This window comes from Loxodonta africana, chromosome 4, assembly GCF_030014295.1.
Source record: "Loxodonta africana isolate mLoxAfr1 chromosome 4, mLoxAfr1.hap2, whole genome shotgun sequence".
Lineage (NCBI taxonomy): Eukaryota > Metazoa > Chordata > Mammalia > Proboscidea > Elephantidae > Loxodonta > Loxodonta africana.
The window spans coordinates 192,188,002-192,197,604 of NC_087345.1; the positions used below are offsets into that span (position 1 = coordinate 192,188,002).

The following is a 9,603-nucleotide window of genomic DNA, read 5'->3' on the forward strand; positions in this document are numbered from 1 at the left end:
CATTGTATCTATAGATCACTTTTGGCAGAACAGAGATTTCTACAAAGTTGAGTCTTCCTATCCATGAGCAAGGTATGTTTTTCCATTTATGTATGTCTCTTGGTTTCTTACAGTAGTGTCCTGTAGTTATCTTTGTGTAGGTCTTTTATGTCTCTGGTAAGAGTTATTCCTAAGTATTTTGTCTTCTTGGGGGCTACTGTAAATGGTATTGATTTGGCGATTTCCTCTTCAATATTCTTTTTGTGTTGGTATAGAGGAATCTAACTGATTTTTGTATGTTTATCTTCTACCCTCATACCCTGCTAAACTCTTCTATTAGTTTCAGTAGTTTTCTTGAGGATTCTTTAGGGTTTTCTGTATATAAGATCATGTCATCTGCAAATAGAGATACTTTCACTACTTCCCTACCAATCTGGATGCCCTTTATTTCTTTATCTAGCCTAACTGTTCTGGTATAGAGATATCATTTTGATTCCAGAAAAAACAATGGTCCAAAGAAGCTAGGTACAATGAGGTTAAAAAAGAAAAGAGGAGGAGGAAATTTAGAAGATCAACCATTGGCTAATCTTAATATGAGTGACTGAACCCTTCCCTCCCTCTTTTATTGAGATCAACTGACATCAGGTAAGAAGACTGTCTCTGGCCATCCACCCACATATCTTTTGAAAGTCACATTCAGCAAGCCTGGCTTTGAACAGGAAAGAAAAGACTAGCAACTTTGGGTTAAAGAAGAGTAGCTGGAAGGATCAATCCAGGTCAGGAACTTCCTTACAGTGAGTATTTAGTTTTGTGCATAAGAAAATCCTAAAATCAATATAAGATATCTACTCTCAGTTTCTCTCTTTGACAGTAGATTTCACGGAACAACAGTTTCCTAATAGGTCAAATGTTTGAAAAGCTGCAATTATTCCTTATGATTTCAGAGTCAAAGGCCCAAGTTTCTGCCCTTGAAGCTCTATATTTCCTTTTTTTTGAATCACTGCAACATAGCCTTAATCTGATTTATCATCCTGTTTTCACCAGATGCTGCAGAAAGTTATAACACCACTAACTGTAATGTTGCATTTTAAGAGACAAATCCAGTCCCATCCAAGGGACCTATCAGTTTATGTTCTGAAAACAAGACCTAAGGGCTCTAAGTTCTTTTTGAAATCTACTGAAAAGAGTTAAAATTATCTTAATTCTATGTAAAAATATAATGCAGAGTTTTGGGTGTGATTTACCAAATTCTGTACATCTTAAGCTCACAAATTAAGCTACATGACACAGAAAGCGGAATACAGAGCCTTCATTATTTAACAGTAATGAAATTAGGGAGCATAGAGAGTTGCTTCTTTCTAAGACTCTCTTTCAGTGGAATGACTAACTCCTCGATGCCTGGGGCCTGCAAAAGATACAAATGCATGGAGTAGACCAGATATAAGAAAGACGTGAGTAATTAATTCAATCAAGAATGACATTTGCCTAGTTATAGTTATTTTGCTTTTTAAACATTACATCATGCTTAATAACTGTAGGGGTGAATGCAAACCAAAAACAAGGAAAAAACAAAAAACAGACACATATATTTCTGCCCACCCTTGTGCAAAAAGAAAAAGAGTACCAGTCTCTCTTTTTTCTTTTCTTTTTTTTTAACAGCATTTCTTCAGAGTGCTTGCAAGTTGAAATTCTTGGCGACCCTATAAGGACAGAGTAGAACTGCCCCAAAGGGTTTTCAAGGAGTGGCTGGTGGATTTGAACTGCCTAAGACATTTTGGTTCTCTGCCAAGGTCTTAACCACTTCACCACCAGGGCTCCTTTGAAATGCATATATATTCTTTTAAAGGACTAAATAAACTTGCCAGTTTTACAACCCAGGAAGGTTTTCTCGAGAACCTAGGATACATCTCTTTGAAATGTTAAATAACAGAAAGGTAGCACCCCTCTCTGCATGGGAGTTTAAGGTAGGTACCAGTTGCTGTCAAATCTACTCCTATAGATAGTTGCAGTTTGGAACTGGTGTAGACTGGTTAAGAGCTTGGCTGCTAACCGAAAGGTCAGCAGTTCGAATCTACCAGCTGCTCCTTGGAAACCCTATGAGGTAGTTCTACAAACACAGTTTCTGCAGTAATCAGCCCTCAAATGGTCAGGGCTTGGTCAATAACTGCCAGCTTCCCTAATTTTTTGCCTTCACTCCCAACTTGGGATCAGAGAAACATACTCCCCTGACCAATTACGTAGGGTGCCCTGCTTCTCCTTAGCCTTCGTCCAGCTTCCCATGCCAACAACGTCCGATAAGAGCACACCCTATGCAGCCGTTTTTTTTTCCCCACTGTTAAACTTTCCCTCTCCACTGCCTGCCTTTGAGTCTCTTTAAAATACAAGTGACGGTGGCTCACACCTTTGTCATAGCCAGCTTTGAATAAACTGCTTTTGCTTGTGCTCACTTGAGTGGCCTTTGTTTATTTCCCCAAATGAAAATACTATAGAAAACTCAAATACCTTGGTGAATTCAGTCAATTACAATGCCACTGTATTTCTCAGATTTGGTAACATTTCCTCTCTTGCTAGCAAATGAAATGCCAGCTCTGAATCATTTAATCTTTTCTGTCTTTTTCAGCTTCAATGTAATCTTTACCTGCATCAGTACCATTCTGCAAATGCTAACAATTGCTATGCCAATTGCAGGTGAAACATTTACCTCCCCTGCATGCTTCAAAAGAGAAATTCAGAATGTATGTCCACAACCTTTAAACTGGACATTGAGGCTGACCTGGGTAAAGAAGCCAAATCCCAGCTCTACCACTTCCCAGCATGTGGTCTTAGCTGTCACACTCTGCTGTAAGCTGCAGGTTGTTCATCTATAAATCTGGTTTAGTAAACCCTAACTCTAAAGGCTGGAGTAATAATTAAGTGAGATAATACATAAAAACAGTCAGCTCATCACCTAGCTCCAGGTAAGCATACTGCAATTGGTGCCTTCCCAGGTTGTACCTATGGTTGCAGTTGATGTTTTAATTACTGTCTTAGGCTGGGTTTTCTAGAGAATCAAAACCAGTAAAGCTTACAAATATATATAGGGAGGGAAATTTACATCAAGGAAATGGCTTACAGGTTTATAGAAGCTGGAACATTCCAAGTCCATGGGTCAGCATAGAGGCTTGGTTCTCCTGATTCATGTAGCCGCAGGGGCTGGAGAACTCAAGTTTGGCAGGACAGAGAGCAGAGCTCTTCTTCATAGGCTGTACAGACTGATGGATTCCAAGATCAGCAGGGAGGACCAAAGGTAAGCTGCTAGCTTAAGTACGAAGAACTGAAAGTCAGACGAACAGGAGCCAGCTGCAGGATATAAAGCCAGCAGTAGACCAGGAACCTTGCCAGAATGTCCACTTCTATTCAATGCAGGCCACCTGACCAACCTTTTACTCACAGCAGATCCTATTATGGAGGTGATCACATTATATCAAATCTCATCATGGAAGTGATCACATCATAATACGACTGCCAAACTACATCACAACTGCCAAACCACTGAGAATCATGGCCCAGACAAGTTGATACACAACCTTGACCATCACAGTTACTCTTGTTGCAGTTAGCTGGGAAGGTATCTGTCAGGGACAACTCATCTGCCAGACTCTGAATCCTATTATTTATAATGCACGACATGTTCAATGCCCAAGACAACCAAGCAAACAGTCAAGGCAAGAACATCAGCTCCTACATGCTCTTTGGTCCCCAAAGAATAATTCACCCTACTAGAGTCAATATTTATTGAACTATAGGTGACACATTTTGTAAACCTCAGTATGAATTACATAATAAACGTTTTCCAGGAAATCTACCTATAATTGTTCTATTTTCTTTATGTTTATTCTTTCCTTTCTGAATTAATTTGCTTTTGAATACAAACTCTGGAAAGTATACTTCTGATTGAAAGGGTCTAGTTTAATGGAATTAATGTAAAAAAATTAAAATTTAAGAAGTTTAAATATGCATAATCTATTTTAATAATATAGCAATAGTAAAGCATTAAAACACATTCTTTACAACTTCTGAGATCTTCACACTAAGCAAAAAAAAAAAATCATGACATAGTATTGTTTGTTGCCATTGAGTTGATTCTGACTCATGGCTACCTCCTGTGTGCAGAGCAGAACTGCCCTATAGGGTTTTCAAGGCTGTGGTCTTTTCAAAACAGATTTCCAGGCTTTAATTCCAAAGCTTTCTAGATACATTCAAACCCCTAATCTTTTGGGTAGTAGTCTAGCACTCAACCATTTGCACTACCCAGGGACCTGTTCCTGACGTATAGTTTCATATATATTCAGATGACTGACTACATTACTCATACTCATTGCTGTTGAGTAAATTGCGACTCATACCTACCCTATAGGACAGAGTAGAAGTGCCCCATAGGGTTTCCAAGGCTGCAAATATTTACAGAAGCAAACTGCCACATCTTTCTCTTGTGGACAGGCTGGTGGGTTTGGCTGGTGGGTTCCAACTGCTGACCTTTTTGTTACCAACCAAGCGCTTTAACCACTGTACCAAAAGTGCTCCATATATATATATATATACACACTTATTTTTCCATTAAAAAAAGAACTTCAGTGTAAGGCACTGTTGTCCAAGAGTTAAATGGAGACTAAAAGTCCACATGATACCACCTCACTATAATTCTTCTCAAACATGTCATTTACCCTACCACAGACATGAGGGTAATAATAGCACTCACTCAGCAAGCTATTTGAAATGGTATTCCTCTCAAAGCACTAAATGGTGTTTTTCCTTAAAAAAAACAAACAAAAAATAAAACTTAAAAAAAACGATTATTTTATCCTAACAACAATAATTACAGAAGAACTAGCGAATGTCTTGAGAGGGGGAAAAAAAAAAACTGTACCAGCTATTCCAGCCTAGAAAAAGCTTTCTAATAGTTCCTGTGTTTTTGTAAGAGTCCCAAGGAATGCATTTCTTCTGTTGTCTAGTAATCCCCACGATAAGAAGGGATAAAGTTAGAAGTGTGTCCTTGGTTCAGATGGTGTTTAATGAGAAGTTAAGAGCTACCTGTACAACTGGGCTCAAGAATCAAATTTCTCTTGGTCCTCTAAGGATTCAAAATACTCACCTAATGTCACATCAAGGACAGGATCACAAATTTTTAAGAATATCTTAATTTACTATCATGAAATACATTAGCACTGAAACTTCAGGAAAACTGGATTCATGAATTATCAGAAGTCTGCAACGTGGCTTTTAAGTAAAAACAGGCACTTTGCTCTTTAGTGCTTATCTGCTGTCTTTCAGTAATAGTTTTCTGGGATAACCGTTCCTCCCATGGATAACAAGACATCTAAAAGACACATTTTTTTTCAAGTTCTTACCAAAAGTTTATCTGAAGGTAAAAAAGTCATCCAGGAAAGTAAAACTTTAAGTAGATAAAGTATTGTTTATATGCACTACACCAAGCAATCCACTCAGAGTTTTAACAGTTTTAAAAATTAAACCACGGTACGGGTGAACAATGACTGGTGTAGTTTCGATGAGGTATTACTTTGACATTTTAGTCTCAGAAGGGGTTTCCCCAGTATCCAATGTCTTCAACAACCAGAAAAGGCCAGCAGCTTCTCGTATCCTACGGGATTCAATACAGAATGCCTGCACTTCTATAAACAAGTCCTGTACATTAATAATTTTGTTACGGATCAAGGATCGGAGGAAGACACAGACAAAGTGCACCAAATGATACTTAAATTGTTCACAAGTAGAGATGTAATTGGATATATAAAGGTGGATAAATTCAAGAGGTAGATCAACAGCTGTAGTTAGCTGATTTAGAACTTTCACTGAATGTAAGGACATGTCCATATTGACCAGCACTTAAAAATACTTGGTTATCTGGCTCAACTGCATTAATTTCAGCAACATTTCTATAGCAACTAAAGACTTATTTTCCACGAGATCAGGAAGATCGGCTGGAGTCAGGCCAATATGATAGACAAGTTTTGCATTTTTTTTCCAACTCACCAAGGAACGTGTTTGTTGAGGAGAAGATAAGGGGTATTTGAAAGCTTTGGCCATTGTTTGCTTCATCTCTATACCAGTGCTACTCTTAACAGACATTGACTTATCCCAGTGAATTGCATGGTCAGTCTCCGTCAGATTTAGCCATGCCAACTCATCCTCACAAACATGGAGTGGAGGTGTTAGAAAAACGCTGGTCGAAAATGGCTTTCAATAGGTGGTTTTGGTCCACTGACTAAAGCTTCTGTGTTTTGAGAGGCAACCAAGCTGTCAAATCCAAAACTGGAAGAATTGAGGTCTGGGTCACTGAGAATGCTAGGGAAGCTAGCTTTACTCTGTGTTGGCAATTCTGACTGGCACTCAGCTAAGGCTGCTTGAAGCCCACTTATGTCCACACACTGGCCCCTGTTTCCAACACCCATGAAAGCAATCTGGCAAGGTGCTTTTAGAAGAGTTCCCTTGGTGGTTCCAGCATCGGCTGGGAAAGAAAAAACTTTTCTCTTGGAGTTATAGGAGGTAAAAACCCTGAGAGTCGTGGCCAGTCTGGCTCCTGGCTGCCACGCGCAGGCTTCACAGGGTTGAACAGGTGCTTGAAACTGGTAATAAAGGGGTTGGCAGTGAGCAGGTTGAAGTTGTCAAGGATTTCATTTTACTTGGATCCACAATCAACACCCATGGAAGCAGCAGTCAAGAAATCAAAAGACACATTGCACTGGGCAAATCTGCTGCAGAAGACCTCTTTAAAGTGTTGAAAACAAAGATGTCACTTTGAAGACTAAGGTGCACCTGACCCAAGCCATGGTATTTTCATCGTATGCACACAAAAACTGGACGATGAATAAGGAAGGCTGAAGAAGAATTGATACCTTTGAATTGTGGCGTTGGTGAAGAATATTGAATATACCATGGAATGCCAAAAGAACAAACAAATCTGTCTTAGAAGAAGTACAACCAGAATGCTCCTTAGAAGCAAGGATGGCGAGACTGTGTCTTACGTACTTTGGACATGTTATCAGGAGGGATCAGTCCCTGGAGAAGGACATTATGTTTGGCAAAGCACAGAGTCAGCAGAAAAGAGGAAGACCCTCAATGAGGTAGACTGACACAGTGGCTGCAACAATGAGCTCAAGCATAACAACGACTGTTAAGGATGGCTCAGGCCCAGGCAGTGTTTCATTCTGTCATGCATAGTGTTGCTATGAGTCAGAACTGATTTGATGAGACATTGCTGTTACCCTGTGTTGGGCTTTGTTTTTTGCTTTTTTAATCTTGCTTTGTTTTTTTGGATTTCCCTGTCTGGGTTGATTTCTGGTTGCTCTGTCCAGTGTTCTAGTCTTGGGTTGATATCTGATATTATTGATTTTCTAAGCAAAGAACTCCCTTTAGTATTTCTTGGGTTTTGGTTTGGTTTTTACGAATTCCCTCAACTTGTGTTTATCTGGAAATGTCTTAATTTCACCTGCATATTTAAGAGACAGTTTTGATGGATATATGATTCTTGGCAGGCAATTTTTGTCCTTCAATTTTTTAAATATGTCATCCTGTTGCCTTCTTGCCTGCATGGTTTCTGCCAAGTAGTCCGAGCTTATTCTTATTGGCTCTCCTTTGTAGGTGACTTTTCCTTTATCCCTCACTGCTCTTATACTTGTCTCTTTATCTTTGGTTTGGGCAAGCTTGATTATAATATGTCTTGGTGACTTTCTTTTGAGATCTACCTTATGTGGAGTTCGATAAGCATCTTGGATAAATATCTTCTCATCTTTCACAATATCAGGGAAGTTTTCTGCCAACAAATCCTCAACAATTTTCTCTGTATTTTCTGTTATCTTCCCTGTTCTGGTACTCTAATCACTTGTAGGTTATTTCTCTTGATAGATTCCCACATGATTCTTAAGGTTTCATCATTTTTTTTTAATTCTTTTATCTGATTTTTCTTCATATATATTAGTGTCAAGTGATTTATCTTTGATTTCAGAAATTCTAGCTTCTACTTGCTCAATTCTGTTCCTCTGGCTTTCTACCGAGTTATCTAATTCTGTAATTTTATTATTAGTCTTCTGAATTTCTGATTGCTGTCTATGGATTTTTCCAGCTTATTAAACTCTTCATTATGTTCCTGAATAATCTTTCTAATTTCTTCAATTGCTTTATCTGTGTGTTCATTGGCTTGTTCTGCGTATTGCCTCATTTCCTTCCTGATGTCTTGAAGGGAGGCTGAGAACATTTCCCTTGAGAATAAGAACAAGACAAGGATGCCCTTTATCACCACTCATATTTAACATTGTGCTGGATGTCCTAGCTAGAGCAATAAGGCAAGAAAAAGAAATAAAGGGCATCCAAGTTGGTAATGAAGAAGTGAAATGCTCCCTCTTTGCAGATGATATAATACTATACATAGAAACCACAAAAGCCTCCATGAGAAAACTACTGGAACTAATACAAAGATACAGTATAGGCACAGGATACAAGATAAACATATAAAAATCAGTTGGATTCCTATACACCAGTAAAGAGAATGATGAAAAGGAAATCAGGAAAACAATACCATTTATAATATTCCCTAAAAAAAAAAAAATACTTAGGAATAAATCTAACCAGGGATATAAAAGACTTATACAAAGAAAACTATAAAACACTATTGCAAGAAACCACAAGAAATCTACGTAAATGGAAAAACGTACAATAATCACGGATAGGTAGACCCAAAATTGCGAAAATGATAATTTTACCCAAAATGATTTACAAAATATGATGTAATCCTATTCCAAATACCAACAACATTCTTTAAAGAGATGTAAAAATAATCATTAACTTATACAGAAAGGGAAGAAGCAGGATAATAAAGCACTACTGAAGAAGAATAAAGTAGGAGGACTAGCACTACCTGACCTCAGAGCCTACCATACAGCTACGGTAGTCAAAACAGCCAGGTACTGGTACAATGATACATTGACCAACTGAACAGAAATGAGAACCCAGACCCAAATTAATCCGCCTACACTTACCAGATCTTTGACAAGGGCCCAATGTCCATTAAATGAGGAAACGACAGTCTTTTAACAAATGGTGCTGACAAAACTGGATGTTCGTCTGTAAAAAAATGAACAGGACCCATACCTCACACCATATACAAAAACTAATTCAAATTGGATCAAAGACCTAAATATAAAACTGAAAAATTCATATAAGAAAAAATAGGATCAACGCTAGAGGCCCTAATACACGGCAGTACCCGGATACAAACCATAGCTAACAACACACAAACTTCAGAAGATAAGCTGCATAACTGAGATCTTCTAAAAATTAAACACTTATCCTCGTCAAAAGATTTCACCAAAAGAGTAAAAAGAGCACCAATAGACTGGGGAAATTTTTTAGCTATTATAAATCATACAAAAGACTAATCTCTAAAATCTGCAAGAAAATCTAACATCTCTACAACAAAAAGACAAATAAACCAATTAAAAAATAGGCAAAAGAAATGAACGGACATTTCACCAAAGAAAACTTATTCAAATGGCTGACAGGTACATGGGAAATGCTCAAGATCACTAGCCATTAGAGAAATGAAAATTGAAACCACAATGAGATACCACC

At 38.1% G+C, this 9,603-nt stretch overlaps 1 pseudogene; it reads right to left on the reverse strand.

Annotated features, from left to right (window-relative positions):
- Window positions 1-5,532: 5,532 nt before the first annotated feature.
- LOC135231405 (CCR4-NOT transcription complex subunit 11-like) lies at window positions 5,533-6,496 on the reverse strand (annotated as a pseudogene).
- Window positions 6,497-9,603: the final 3,107 nt, after the last annotated feature.